Source organism: Chenopodium album, chromosome 14, assembly GCF_948465745.1.
Source record: "Chenopodium album chromosome 14, dcCheAlbu1.1, whole genome shotgun sequence".
Taxonomy (NCBI): Eukaryota; Viridiplantae; Streptophyta; class Magnoliopsida; order Caryophyllales; family Amaranthaceae; genus Chenopodium; species Chenopodium album.
In genome coordinates, this window is record NC_137847.1 from 50168556 (window position 1) to 50184710 (window position 16155).

Sequence of the window (16155 nt, forward strand, 5' to 3'; positions counted from 1 at the left end):
TATGTAAATTGCTTAGATCTTTGATAAATTTAATTTTTTTATATAATTCAGTAACTGAAAATTGTAGTATTCACCTTCTACGTTTACAGAGAATTATCTTGGGTAGTTTGGCCATAACTATAAACAGGAAACAATAGTTAAGGATGACAAATAAAAAACAAGAGATTGGGAAACCCTATATCTGAAAGCAGGACTAGACCACCAGACCACCTAATCAGAGTTTCTATGCTCTATAGTTGAACGATGTGAAAGCAAACTTCAACTACGAGGCTTACAGCTACATCTGAAAGCAGGTCTAGACCACCAGACCACCTAATCAGAGTTTCCATGCTCTATAGTTGACCGTTGTAAAAACAAACTTCAACTACGAGGCTTACAGCTTCAGTGCCGCTGCTCTCCTTTTGCTCAGAGGAGTCTTAAACACAGCGCTGGATGATCAAGTAATTCAATCCATATCTGAGGCTGATTCTTCTTCTTCATCTTCATCGAGAATGTAAACTAAGGCTCGCTTTCTAGCAGCAAAAACACAGCCCACGCCTCTGGATGCTGTTGCGAATTTTGAAGTAAAATGCTTGTAAGTATTTTCATCAGCATCATCATTGTTAAAAGAAATTGTTTAAAATCACTGTATCCAAGTATGAAGTGCCATATGCACAAATCTTGAGGTAGAAAGATAACTTACAACTAATTGCAAGTGGTGGAACCACATTGTGAGGTATACTTCGAACCTTTGCACTCTCCATTTGCAAGGGCAACATAAGATCCTAAAGTTATACAAGTGCATTAATTAGAAAATCAGGAACTTCAACTGATCAAAATGCACATCATAATCACAACCCACAACTCCCAATTTGTGAAGAATTTGTGTAAGAAAAAATTCAGCACAAGAAAGTTTCAAAAGGCATTCCAACAAATAATGCAACATTTATAAACTAGAAGTTCAGCATTGGTCTCAAAATAGACAACTGTTTAATGACGAACAGAATTTAAGAATTCAGCTTGAATTCCTGACAAAATTTAGTAGACAAGATCTGGCTGTTTTAAAAATTCAGAAAAAACAATAATCAGGGTACATCTTGGTAGCAAAAAGTAGTAATGTCTATTTCACTAGTCTTCCTATTAAGATATTTTCATATCAAATGCTAGCAGGGATCACCCATACTTCACTAATTGCTAGTTGCTAGGTATCATTCATACATCACTAATTGCTAGTTGTTAGGGATCACCCATACGTCACTAACTATAATTTTCACCTATACAACACTAATTGCTAGTTATCCAGCAATATGCTTTCTATTTTTTTATTTTTTTTTTATTTACCATTGGTATTCCTCTGATTTTCGAATGTTCTACTTTACTTTTAATCCAATTGCTTCTTTATAGGAGAACATGATTACATTGCCTCATGAGCCAAAAGACAAAACAAAGGATCATGAGACGCCGCAGAACTGGACCCAGGATCCTTCATTGAAATTCTTAACGTTTAGAAGATCTAGGCATTTGTTCAGACCATCTTCTTTGTTCAGATACACAGTTTTACAGGTTCAAGGGGCAATGAACAAATGGAGTCATCAAGAAGAAGATATCTGATAACAATAGCAGTATAGCACTATAGCAGTCGCTATGTGTATGCCAACTAACTGGGTTAAATTCTTGGGGGGTGGTAGTACCCAAGACCTAGGATTGAATCCTGTCTACATCATTTTCTCTTAACTCACTCTGATCACAAACTCACAAGGAGAAATAATTTTACATTGAAATAATAAATAAAAACACTATAGCAGTCACTACTCAGCATGTGAAAGACCTACCTGCAACTGATCCAAATTCCAAAGATTTAGATTGGTTGATCTTGAAATAGATACAAATGGAAGATCGTTTGTTGGCAGCATCATGAGCTGAGCATTTCCACTGCTGTCAGAAGCGGCTGTTGTTTCATTCAACAGCAAAACTAACTGACGTTCCTGTATAAAAGAGAAACATGCCCGTCTCAATATTCAGGAAAAAAAAAAGTCTTTCCATGAAGCAAGTTGGCCAAAGTAGAAAACAAGGGCTAAAAAAGGCTTTAAGTGTATTATGGAAATACCTTGTACAGGGATAAATCCATGCAACTGAAATCCTTTGACACAGACAACAGCAAGGCTTCAACTGTAGTATATTTGTTCCTAATATTACCTGCTTCATTCATAACTCCTCGTAATATGCATATACAGTTTGAAACATCTGATGAGGACCACTCAGGTATTTGGAAAGTGATGTAGTCTACAAGGTTTTCTTGACTGGTCTCACATGCTGAAAATTCAGGGGCAGCATCCTAAAATGAAGCAACGCATAAAAAAAGGGAACAAAAACACCGCATAGATGCTATCATATGATGCTCTTAAGAGGATATTGTATGTCACTCTTGAAGTTTGCAAGGTACCCATGTTCAGGAGAACACTAAAAGAAAATGAATGTCTAGTTTGCACTGTGACCTGACATTTGATCTTGGGAGGAAGCCCCAGAGTTTATCACCTTGATAAACAAAACTCGTTTATCAAGTGGCAAAATCAAAAATAAATCTTAGGTATACAGCATCTATTACATTCCTCTGTTCATTGTTCTTTAATGACGAACTGGACTCAGATAGAATTTTATTTATTTTTTTTTTCCAAATCTCTTCTACAATTCACAGCAAATAATTGCACTCCGTAGCAAGTTAGCAACAATTTAATAGGGGCATAAGAGTTGCCCAGTGAGAATTTGGGTCCTAAATAGGTTTGATTCCATGCATCCCAATTCACAGGGAGGTTTAAGTGGGAGACAAACGAGGAAAATAGGGATAACATTTCTAATCTTCTTTTAATTAAACAAGTCAAACCATATACAGTATATTTTAATTTTTTTTTTTTAAAAAAAAAAAAGGAATTAGAGATGAATAGATCTGTCAATTCAGGGTAAGCTGCACAATTTCCAATCGTATCTTGTGCAAAAGGAGAGAAGCATTTCTTAGAAGTATATGATACAGAAAACTTATTAACCAGTTAGCTATTCACAACAGATCTATGTGAAGACAATTTGATGAGCTATTCTTTGCTTCACAGAAACAAAATTACAAGCTGAAGCTACGTTATTCAGCCTTTTAATAATTTTTTTTCCCTTTCAGGGGCCTATTATAGAGTCATTCGCTGTGTTATTCTTTCCTATAATGACATAATTTACAAACTGATGCTATGTTATTTAGCTTTGGGTGCAAATTCTAGGGACATTATGACATATTGCCTTTAATCAAGACAACCATAGCTGACCAGGTAAAGCACACAAACAATTCAGGATAATAAAACTCAGCAGGCGTCTATGAGAACATTTGGAGATGAACTCACTTGCAGTCCAGAAGCTGCCTAATTGTATTAGTTGCAAGCTTGTCTGGAATATAAAAAACTAACATTGGTAACAAATTATGTACAACAGAGCATTTACCCAATAAAATGATATTGATGTCGGAACACTGCAATGGGTGGATGGCGGTGAAGATTGGAAAGAGTAGAGAGGCAGCATCTGCTCACATATTATCTCCTTTGAAACGGTTATATAGGGCATATTGAACGCCTCCTTGAAACTGGAAAGTGTGACATTACATTAAAATAAAGGCAGGAGTCAATCCAAAAATAAGAAATTCTTGCAATGTTAACAAATAGATCTGAGGACATTCTCCTCTAAGCACAGCAACTACATCTATGGGTGACAACTACACAACTGGTAACATCTTTCAATTTAATATTTTCCAACAACACACTGGATACATAAACAAAAAATATTTTAAATAATACTCCTTCCGTCCCATAATACAAAGCCGCATTTCCTTTTAGGGTAAATCAAAATACAATGCCTCTTTTTATTTAAAGGTTGTATTTTTTGACATTATTACCCTCTTTTTAATGAATTGTCATCCACATTTTTGTACTTTTAACATCAATTTCCAATACTTTCTCTCTATCTTTTCAATTATTCCCAACTACTTTTTCTTTCTCTCTTTCTCTCTCTAACCCCACATGCAAATATGTATTTTTAATCATTAGTGTTACAGAATTTACAACTTTCTTAATTCCCGCGTAAAAACCAAAAGAGACTTTTGTATTAAGGGACAGATGGAGTAAAAAGTAAAAATAAAAAGAGCACAAGAAGAATATTTTTTTAAGATACACAAAAGGGTAAGGCATGAAAAACTAAAGAGAAATTTTTTCCTCGGACAATAAAATATACTCCCTCAAACCCTTTTTGCATACTCCAATTTCTATATTAGTTTGTCCCTAAATGTATGCCTTATCCCATTAATGATCATTTGGTCCTCCACTCCTCCCTCTACTTTACCTTCTCATAAACCATATATGGTCCCACTGTTTTTCTCAATAAATATACTTACCCAAAGATTTAAAAATTGTACTCCTCCATCTCATAATACAATGCCTCATTTTCTTTTTGGTAAATCAAAATACAATGCCTCTTTCGATTTAAAGGTTGTACTTTTTGACATTATTACCCTCTTTTTAATGAGTTGTCATCTTTTTTCCTTTTCTTTTTTGTACTTTTAATATCAATTTCCAACACTTTCTCTCTATCTCTTTAATTATTTCCAACTACTTTTTCTTCCTCTCTAGGAAAAATTGCGCAAAATAATCCCAACTTTCGCCAATTGGCTCAAAATAATCCCAACTACAGATTTTTTTTAAATAATCCGAACTTTGGGGGTCATTAACTTTTTATTGGTCCCAAGTGACCAGTAACCTGAAAAGGAGGTAAATTTTTTTTTTGGTTTCAGTTACACGTGTCAACACTTAATAGGTTGAAAAAATAATAAAAAAAAAACCAAAAAAAAAGGAAAGAAAACCCAGCCCACCACCCACGCCCGTATCACCACCCACTGCCACAGTTTTCACAGCCCCGCTGCCATCCCCCCACCCGCCGGCAGCGCAGCCCCCACCCCACCTCCCGGAATCCCCTCCCCACCACCTATTGCCGAAACCGGTCCCCCTCCCCTAAATCCACCACGATTCAAGGATCTATTCGGTGACGTCGGTCGGTTATCGGCTGAGAATCGTACCGACGACGACGTCGTTTGAGGAGAAGAGTCGCAGATGCTGACTCTTGTAGGAGAAGATGATCGGTGGAAGAGAATTTCGGATGGCGATGAGAAAGTTAGAGAAGATGAAGCGAAGGAAGAAGATGAGAAAAAGGATTGATGATGGCACGACGTAGTAGCTGCCATTGTTGTTACAGAGGAGAAAGTGAGTTTTTTCAATTTGGGTAAGGCTTGCACAGCCTGCGGTGGGGGATGGCAGATTGGCAGCGTGGGCTGTCGGAAACGACCAAGGGTGGTGGTGGGATTGCGTATAGCCATATTAGAGTAGTCTTCCGCAGACGAGTTTGATGGGCCAACTCCGAACACCTTCTATAGCCTTTGTCCTGCTCAAGCGAGAGCCTATTCTGACTACGGACGTATAATAGGGGCTGGGGTTTTTTAATTTTCTTAAAAAAGTTATTTTTATTTATTTATATATTTATTTTATTTTTCTAAATTTCTCGACCAATCACTTGGTGACACGTGTCCCTTAACCTGCTGTAATAGGTTGGGTAACCGGTTGGGTCCGTTAAAAGCGAATTACCCCTAAAGTTCGGATTATTCAAAAATAATCCATAGTTGGGATTATTTTGAGCGAATGGGCAAAAGTTGAGATTAATTTTATCAATTTTTCCTTCTCTCTATCTCTTTCTAACCTTACATGCACATATGTATTTCTAATCATTAATTTTAAGGAATTTACAACTTTCTTAATTCCCGCGTAAAAACCCAAAGAGGCATTGTATTATGAGACGGAGGGAGTACTAAACATAAATGGTGCTTACAAAAAGAGAAAAAAGGGAGTACATATAATGTTCTAAATAAAAATAAGGTTATTAATCGATACAAAGAGATACCTGGATTCCATATACTGGAATTCTTTAGCTAAGGTTCTGTGCAGGCATTCAGTATCAGCAAACCCCCCTAATTTAACAAGTTCTTCAACTCGCTGTGTTGTATCCCTGAGGCAATAGCAATATGAGACCAATAATCTGAAGTAAATACAATCTGTTCCTTCAGGCAACCAGAAAGCATAAAAATTGCTTTGAGTCTTATGTTTTTCCAACATGGTTGTCAAACTCGCAACCAGAAAGCATAAAGTTTACTTTGAGTCTTATGTTTTTCCAACATGGTTGTCAAACAATCAAAGTGAGACGGGGGTGGGAGGAGCTTGCTAAAAGGTAGAGAAAGAAACAGTAGAGCAATAGGGTTGACAAAGGCATATAACTTTCTAGTGCTTAGATGACTTACGCATCAAGTTGTACATAATGATCAACCATAGATTGGTCCAGCAGCAGCTTTACTGGATCCCGATCATAGAGAAACTTCAAAAACATTATTACAAGTTCACTGCAAAGTGCAAGCTAAGAAACGTAACTACAAGAGAGACACATGGCCAATCAACTTTCCAAATACCATTTTAAAAAAAGTAACGCTAGATACCTGTTGTATGCTGGAAGCTGATCACTAGATTCTGACATAAGTATCTTTATACACCTTGACAGCCAGCTGAAAAAATTTATGAACTGAAAAAGAAGAATTAAAACAGGATGAAGAAAAAGAGAAAGTGACATAAATTCTTATCAAGCTGACCACTCTTTAAAGACTTGATGAGAGGGATTGATAGGGCCAGTTGGGACTTCTGAACAAGCTGACAGAGTGACAGTTTTGATACTTATGGGTCTAGGAGGAGAGAGTAGATTCAGAGGAATTTATCTTCAGCTTATTCCTCGTAGTAAATCAACAGCAAAGAACTTCAAAAAACATAACAATTTAATTTGATATGATAGGTTTCATAGGAATTTTCTGAAGGTGATGAAGTTTTAGTTCTGGCTTTAGTTGGAGAAAATAGGTTTGAGATTTGGGATTGAAGAATAACTTAGATAGGTGAAGAGTTGCCTCAGAGTGACTCTAAAGAAACATGCTAATGAACAATTGTGAAAATTAAATCATACAATTATACATTCTTGTCTGTACAAAAGAGCTTAGCCAAAAAAAATTATTGAAGAAAAAGCCAAAAAAAAGGACCTTTAGCAAGCATACCTGCTGGGAAACGGACGAAAGAATGTGCACAAAGCGCACTACTTGTACAAGCAACATTCCTACTTTTTCTGTTGCATTATCTATAAGTTTTTCATCCAGGCCAATGCCACCATAGCGTGCCCGCCACCTTGAAAGACCTCTTAGTTCTCCCATTCTAAATCCAATAATTTCTGCTGCTGGCTGATCAAAGGAGAGGTAATGATGGTTAACAGTTTTGCAACAATTATGGAAGGAGTCTGTCCATTTCCCAAAAAGCTAATATTCTTGACTTTTGGGCTACAATAAAATATATCAAAACGGCTAATAGATTGGTTGAGCTACTACAAAGGTAAGGCTACATACACCCAACACCCCTAATTTTACCTGTGGAGAGCCTCTTAAGAGGCATTGTGAAAATGTTGGAGACAAGGAATGATCATGCTGATTTGGAAACAAAGGCTTATATAAGTTTTATCAGTTTGGCTTTTCTTAACCCTAATTTACTTTCAAAGTGAGTCAAAAGTATGCCACACCATGTTTCAAAAGGGTTCAAGGAATGTGCAGCCAATCTTTGCAAAATATAACAGTTTATTAGCACATGCCTGGATTACAATTTACATCATAGTTCATGGTAAGATAAAGGGGCAGATCATATGGCAGTTTCAAATGTAATTTCTGTGATAATTATCATGCTTCAAGATGTTCACATATTTTATAGCAAATGGGTAATACTAAGATCCTTATTCTAAATTCCACCATCTGAAAATTTCCCCTGTGTGTAATCTACATTCTTAGGAGAGGGTGTAAAGTTTTGTAGAAGTTCAAGGAGTTTAGAAGTTTTGTAGAATATACGCCTCACTTGAGGCCTTTACAAGTAAGAGAAGTTGCAGGTCATTCAGCACAAGACAATCAGAAATTTAAGGAATTCAGATGTAACAACACCAAATACTGAGCATGTAGCCAGACTCCGTTAGACAAACTCCAACACGATAGCTGGAGAGTCTAGGTAGGCCAAAATTGAGAAAAAGATAAAAGACACATGAGGAGGCACCTTTAGGTTAATAAGTCTCCCTTTATGCAACATACTCCGTAGATATTACTTAGCTTTTATAATTTACCTTATTAGAGGAGAGAATGGAGGAGAGAATTGTGCCCTTGCTAGTATCTCTAATTGATATCAACATTAAATATGTCAAGAGGTTAATGGAACAGATGATTAAAAGTATACAACCATGAGATGAGAGTGAAAGGAGTGGAAAAGAGGGGTACCTGGATATGATCAAGGAGAATAAGCTGAAGTTCACTTCCTGCACTAGATACAGCCTTCATCACTCGCTTGAGTCCCTATTCAGAATGAAACAAAAATAAGTATCTAAATTTTTGCCCCTTCCCCATACACACACCATGTGAGTTCATCATACCGATTCACCAAGAGAATTGACCAGAAATTGATGAACCGGTGGACTAGTTCGAGCGCCTCCTAGAAGACTCAAAAACTCCTCTTGAGGTCATGAGTCCAGTCCTATAAATGAAACAGACGGAGGTCTAGAGTAAAGTCAAAAATAAATGTAGATGTACTGTAGTGTGGTCCACATTAAGATTACCGTGGTCAACAATTAGTGTAGATAAAGAATGAAATTTGTCATGGAATATCTGCATGGCATCACACCACTGTTTATACATGATTGAAAGTGATGCTCGAATGACCTCAGTCAAATCTTCAATGCTGGAAGCTTGTTGAGCGATTTGATGAAGCTCTTGTTTCCTACAAGAAGTATGATCTTCAGCAAAATGCAAATTCTTGAACTCCTTTCACATTAATTAAAGCTGAGGTTGGTTAAACTTGAAATTTTGAAAACAAGGCTAGCATGAACCACATATGATTCCAAATGTTTTTTTTTTTTTTTTTAATGTATGTACGCATGATTTAAATATTAAGGGAAACCATTCAATAAAAAATGAACAGTTAATGTTACAATTTCTAAATGGCGGATGAACTTTTCTTCAGAATTTACACACACATGATGTCCAATACCATAGAGCAACTAGCAGATTTAGCTAGTTGGAATATTACTTTCTATATCAAGTCCAAGTGCTTTCAAGTTTCAACCACAAAATACCTATACCAAACCATATATTCAATGTACCAGTGTAAACTATTTCCGTTCCTCTTGAAGTTTCTCTTACAACAACTGTTTAGCTTAAATTTTTTTCAGGATTTCCCATCTGAAAGATAGAGATGCAGAATGGCTAATGAAACTACCACATCCAATTTACAAGACTGTACCTAAGGAAGTGATGATATCTGCATCTGCATGTTCACTGATGTTATTACAAGTGGTATTAAAGGAAAGAGTTATAATCATCAAGGCCAACTCCCCAGTAGTAGAGATAAGGGGATTCAAACACAATATTCCGCGTGCATTACTAAATTGGAAAATCATCAAGCTAATACATTTAAACACAGAAAACCATGACTCTCGAGTTCCAAGATATGACACTAGTACTTGAAGCAAGGACGAGATAAGCATGAGAATAGAAACCACAGCTCTTAAGTGCCAATACCATGATTTGGACATGAGACCACTAAATGAATGAGCAAGTGTGCCAATAGGAAATATCTCTAGACTACTAGAGTGATCTAAATCAGGAGGTGCTACAAAAACTAGATCCCAATTTAACTTCAATATCTTCAAAGTGCATATTACCTTTTCCGGAAAATAGAGGTGTCCAGCACCAAGCAATGCATACCCTCAGTTTTATTTCCTGACATCGGCCCATGATTGAAATCACTACTGCTGCAAGAAATTTCTCCAGAGCAGACGATGATCAAACGACAAAAATCCTTCGACAAAGCAACCTAATTCCAGAGGAAGGAAGAAATTAGGATTCACAAATTAAGTTCATTTTCATAGGAAAAACTCGAAAAAGGCTAAATGAATATGCATTATAGGTAAATGTAAAAGAGAATCAGCATGCTGTACCTAAATGTCAGTTTTTAGACTAAACAATCCTAGATTGAATTCCTTGAAATGGAAATTATCTTTTCAAACTTGACACCTCAAAAGGAATATTATACAAACAGGGAGAACACATGCATATAGTAATCATACTTTAAACAGTTGTGTGTCCAAATGTAAACTTAGCTCTTTAACTGATTCATCCATCAAAGAAGCTCAAAATATTCTTAATCATACCAATTTAGATTGTTACTCACTATTTACATTTTGGAGTCAGGAAAATATCAGAGAACATTCGAAGGATAGATTGCTTTTGAAGGTACTCACCTTATAAATGGAAGCATGCAGGATTTGATATGCTACTTGATTGCCAAGTACTGGAAGAGACAAATTGTGTATATTCTGGCAGAATCCCAATTGATGTCAGGAATGGTAAAATTTAGTAAAAATGATAATTTGCAGGAAAAAAAAATTAATTGAGTAAATCAAACAGAGCCATGTGAAACACAAGATTCTATATAACTTCCAAAGACGAGAGCACACTTCATATTAAATCCCACACATGAGCTTCAGAAAGGTTAGAAGTTAGAACAGTGTATCTCACTTCTAGCCATACAAAAAGATGCTGTCATTTTCCTTCACAAAAACAAAACAGGCAATTATCAAGTGATCAGGACATGAACATAAGTGATAAGTCCATGACTTTTATTCCTTACTCTTTCAATATAATTTAAGGCATTCCATTACTTCCAGGAATCGTCACAAAGTAGGAAATTGAGGTGTAGTTAGCATATTATAGCCTATTAGAAACCAGAGTTGTAAAATAAATTATGCTCTCGTCATTCAAAAATAACATGGGCTTTATGTGACTCACTGACTCTTGTCCAGTAAATTTGAAGAAATTATAATGGCAAGAACATTATTTGATGTTAGTAGGCTTTGATTACAGGATTTAACTAAAGCCTATGTTTTGAAGTGAATATTTTTATTTCAGTAATGTTATTTATAAACAATAAGCGATGATTGATGGTAAGAAGCACAGGTTTCAAGCTGTGTGAATTTTTATTATGATATAGGTGGATGAGGGTGAGCGATCTCTGAACTGTGTCTGAGGATTGACCTGACACATGACTTTCATATTCTCGAAAGAATGCAACAAGATATGCATATAGGTCAACTGGTCAAGACATTACAAATAAGCACAACTACCTGTCAATCAGAAGAAGCCAGATTACACATTGTATTAGATCAATTCAGGTAACATGCAGTTCCAATTTCAGCTGGAAATGCTTGAAAAAACCCCAATCGTTTGGTTTGTATCTAGATAACAAAAAGTCAAACTTCTACCCTACAAAAGAAAAACTCAACTCATATATGGTTATTACTGCTCTCACCCTTTTAGAACAACTTTCAACTTATAATTTTTGTTCCTACATAAACTAATGCTACAAACCATTGACCCTATGGGTAAACCTAAAAAACTTCACATCTGACTCCCTCATCCAGGTAATACCTACTTGCAGATGATAAAATATTGGTTACCAATCCCTTTGTTTCAAGCTGGCTTCATTCAAGTGTATCTTTACCAGTTCTAACCAAAACTGATAGCTAACCAAATTAAAGATGCTAAAAATAAATACGAAAGCTAATGGTACATTCATAATATTTGAATTCAGCTCCAATATAGCTCATAAGGCAATTAAGTTACTCACAATTTTTCCAATGGAGAATATACCAAATATGCTAAAGCAAACATTTCCATCTTTATCAGCACTGCATAAAATATTAAATTGTTGATGCGAAGCATTTAGCAGATCCTGAAACAAATCTTCAGTGTTATCTATAAGAGTGGAATCTCCAGATACTACTCCTGGCATCCGTGGGACTCTTGGAGCAGGAGGGAAGAAACGCAATGTACGATCTTCATAAGACACGGTGTTGTCTTCATTATCCTGGATTAAAATAAATAAATAATACATGTAGTTATTATACAAGGGAATATGAAATATGCTATGACTAAAAAGAATTCTAAAATGAAAAGACAACGAAATATGCATCCTTGCAACATAAGATTAAAATGATTTTGGCATCAAGTCACAAAGCACTTCCATTTTCTTTTTGGGTTGATGAAATTTTTTTTTATCTATTCCAATCTGAGGGGTTTGGATGAATTTTGATAGCAAGAAATAGTACAAGATAAATAAATTTTAAAAAACAATTATAAGCTCTAGTCACCTGTCCAAGTCCATTATCCTCCTCCCAGTTAAGACAAACTACAGCAGCAGTGTGAGACTTCATGCTTCTTAATAGTTTCCCATTCTGCAGTAATAGATGCATTCAGAATGAAAGATAATAGTCTATATTATTAATATGAAGAAAATTCTCAACAATTAGTTGTCACCACGAAATATATATATATACATATAGTTCAGCACAAACTCCTCATTCATAAAATCTGCACAGTGTTGTTAAAGAAAGTTTCACAACTACATAGCACAAAAGAAGTGATTTACCCTACAATAGACAGGTAAAGTGAGGGAACCAAGTCTTTCAGGAGAAGCTGTAACTTGGGAAAACTATTAAATGCTACATTTCTTCAAGTTTAGACTTTAAAAGCAAGGTAGGCTATAATATCAAAGAATATTAAATCATAGATTCTGTTGGAAATAGACAAAAACAAAATCATTCTCTAGTATTGACTATTGAGGTCATCTAGGTTCTTAATAGCTCACAATCAATAATATTTATCTCCTAATTAATATGCCTTCCAAAAAACCTCACATCAAAGATTTTGTATTTTATTTTTGCCATTATTTATATACTCAAGAAGGTTGAAATAATTTTTCTTCTAAGATATATCGGTGTTTGAAACAACCAAGAGTTTAGAATATCCTTTGCCATTTTTTAAATAATCAAGGTCTTGGTGAGGTTTTTGTGATGAGGTGCACTCAGGCATGAAGACATATCACCACTTCTTTTTATTTCTCTTAATGCAGAACTTAAATTTAATTCTGTTAACCATGGAGGCATGGAGCATGGACTCAACTACCAGGAACCCACTCTTTTAACACCATAAAATGGCAGAACCAAGAGTCCATCGTACAACCTGCATTTGCAGGCACAGGAATTAATTATACAATACACCTGTGCTTTGTGCAAAGGCCTTAGGACACCAATTGCCTCAGTGCACCAACAGTCTTTTCCAACACTAAAAAAATACATGCCGATACAGATCATGAATTAAATCTGCCTTCCTATATATCTACCAACTTACTTATTAGAGGGAATTCCTTGTAAAGTGTAATATACAAAGAAGATCAGACCAGATTGCACAAGTTACAGATTATTGTACTGTTCAAGACCATAATACACACAAAATCCTGATTAGCAGATTGCTGCCTCCCCCTCTCCTGCCCCTCCCCCCCCCCCCCCCCCCCCAATAAAAAAAAATAAAAAAATAAAATTAAAAAAAATAAAAAAATAAAAAAAATTTCCTCTATTGCAAAGCTTACTATTTTGAATTTATTTGGCGTCTAAGAGAAAACTGAGGCCTACCATCTTTTAGAAGATATATCTTTTAAATCTACACAGAGAGGTTGGAAGGTTCAAAACTTTAAAACACAATATACTCCCTCAAAGACTAAAATCACGCCGTTAAGATCATGGATAAACATGAAACTTTAGTGCTAAGAGTCTATACAGAGAACCAATTTTGTGCCAGGTATTCACCATGATGATACGTTGGTAATGGGGACCTTTTGAGTATGCTTGAATTCGCAGGCAAAAAGTGCCAAAAGCTGATGCATTATGTTACTTATTACTTATGTAGCTGTTAGTTACGTTTGGGTTTAGAGTACATGAAAGAGAAGGTCAGAACTCAGAAGTACACTTGTGAGAAGGATAGGGGGAAAGTTGAACAACCAACCTAGTCAAAGCAGATACAGGATATCCTTGTGCAAGATAGATCAAATAGCATACTCATTTCACCCCTGCCCCATCCCTAAAAAGAAGAGTGATAGGGAGACACACATACACACCCAAACACTGTCACTAGAAATCTCATAGAACGTGTAAATCAAAGAATAGCATCAAGAAGTTAAATAATAATGAGAGAAACAAAATGAACAGGCAAGCAAAGTTAAGCATTGCATAAAAACTAGAAGACAGGTCATGTTCAACAACTCTCACAAATCAGAGTAAAGCAGAATAGTAAAGCTAGGAGAGTAATCAGAAAAAATATAATAATAAATTTAATAAACATACTATGGTAGAACAAGATGATGATGAGGCGCAGAGTAATAAAAAGCAACTGTATAATACTTCAACATCTTAGGTACTAACTTCAACATCATGCAACGAAATGGTTCCATCTTCAAGGCCAACAGCTACTGCTTTACCATCAGGACGCCAACATAATGATGTTATACACTTTCCTAAGATGATTTAGAAACATCAATTAAAGTCAGATTTTCAAGATTTTTCTAACAGTATGATCCACAGTAAATTGTACTCGTAATGTTTAGTCAGAACATATAAAACAAAAGGTACTTATTGAACCAGAGTATCACCAAGTCAAAGTTACACAGAGACTGCAGGATATATAACTAGTGAGATTTTGAACTGTTCCATTCACATTTACAGAATAAAATACTAGAAGGGAGAGCATATAAGACGCAGAACATTCATTAAAGCACCTGCCAACGAAATTCAGTACCTAAGAAGTAAAAGAAGATTTCTTGCCTCTTAAAATACCAAACCAATTATATAAGCATTACCACAAGGGAGAATGGCATAAGGTGAACACAATAATGAAATCCATAATTATTGGACTTTCTAGCAGAAACTATATTGGGGGAGTTGTATTCATGAACTAAAATCCATCAGTGAAATCATCAGTAAAATTGCAGATAAGCTATTTTTATAATAAATTAAAGAGCATAACTATTGCTGATTTTAGAGATTGTATTACCATGGACCGGACCATGGCAATTCTCTTAATAAAAGACACACATATTTCATTAACTTTTCTTTAATCAATTAATCTATTCCTTCTAGGCTTCTACCACATAATGTTTGCAAACATCTACCATTTTTCAACTTTCACGTCGTGAATTCCATGATTTAAGTCATACAATATTACAATGTATTTCTTCACCATAAAATGTTACTCATATTAACCTAAGTTCCAATCCATAAAATTCACTCCAAACTAATCCAAATTAGAATTATCCAATAATTCCCAACTTGATTAACACAACATAATCTCCAAACTCCCACTCCAAATCTTAATTCTCACAGCATATACTCCAACAAAGGTGAATTTTAATTCAACTAAGTAACGACGACTACTCCTAGCAAAAACCAATGCCCCCAAACTTTTTTCAACAAATCAATGCTCTGATTTCATAACAGGGAAATGGAGCCAAAATAAACACGCATACCAGGTGAAATTGTCCATAATCGTTGCCAATTGAATCGGTGCAGTATAATTTTCGAGTCCTCGGTCACCATTGCCAATAAATCCTTTTCTGGATTCCATTCAGCCAGTTTTATCTAATCAAATGCATAGATATAATAAAATTCAACAACAACATTGTGTTAAAATTAAATTGAAGAATAAAATTTTGGTAAAACTTTCAAAAACTAGTAATAGTTGGACTGTAGGAGAGAGAAAGAGAACCTGAGAAGGCGCTGGTTTGTCAAATTGAAGCTGAAAAGGAAGAACTCGTTCTGATTCATCCGTTTCCATTGCCAAAAATTGATTAATCTCTGCAAAAATCAAGAAAGATTAAGCCCAGAAATCACAAAATAATCATCTTTAAAACCCTAATTGAGTTCTAACAAGTTCAGTAGAATAAATTGATTAGAAATACAAATTTTAAAAATAAACGATGAATTCATAATTTGTGAAATTAGGTGTTGAAGATATGCAAATGAATATGATTGAATTAGGAAAAAAAATTGGGGAATTTGTGAAAAAAAAACCTGAAGAGAAGAAGAGTGTAGCAAGAAATGAAAGCAGCAGTATTGAAAGTAAAAGGCGCGATTTTGGAGGGTTTTATACGTCGTGTTGGA

The 16155-nt window shown here is 35.3% G+C and overlaps 1 pseudogene across 1 annotated transcript; it reads right to left on the reverse strand.

Moving 5' to 3' along the window:
* Nucleotides 1-76: 76 nt before the first annotated feature.
* Nucleotides 77-16090, reverse strand: LOC145577436 (anaphase-promoting complex subunit 4-like; annotated as a pseudogene). The gene is made up of 20 exons (XR_014098792.1): nucleotides 16066-16090; nucleotides 15761-15849; nucleotides 15522-15633; nucleotides 14422-14513; nucleotides 12316-12399; nucleotides 11793-12032; nucleotides 10408-10482; nucleotides 9829-9980; nucleotides 8725-8885; nucleotides 8542-8642; nucleotides 8390-8464; nucleotides 7142-7321; nucleotides 6542-6624; nucleotides 6350-6448; nucleotides 5956-6060; nucleotides 3460-3598; nucleotides 2087-2314; nucleotides 1812-1964; nucleotides 683-764; nucleotides 77-546 (listed from the first exon to the last, which is right to left on the reverse strand). The product of XR_014098792.1 is annotated as an anaphase-promoting complex subunit 4-like (transcript).
* Nucleotides 16091-16155: the final 65 nt, after the last annotated feature.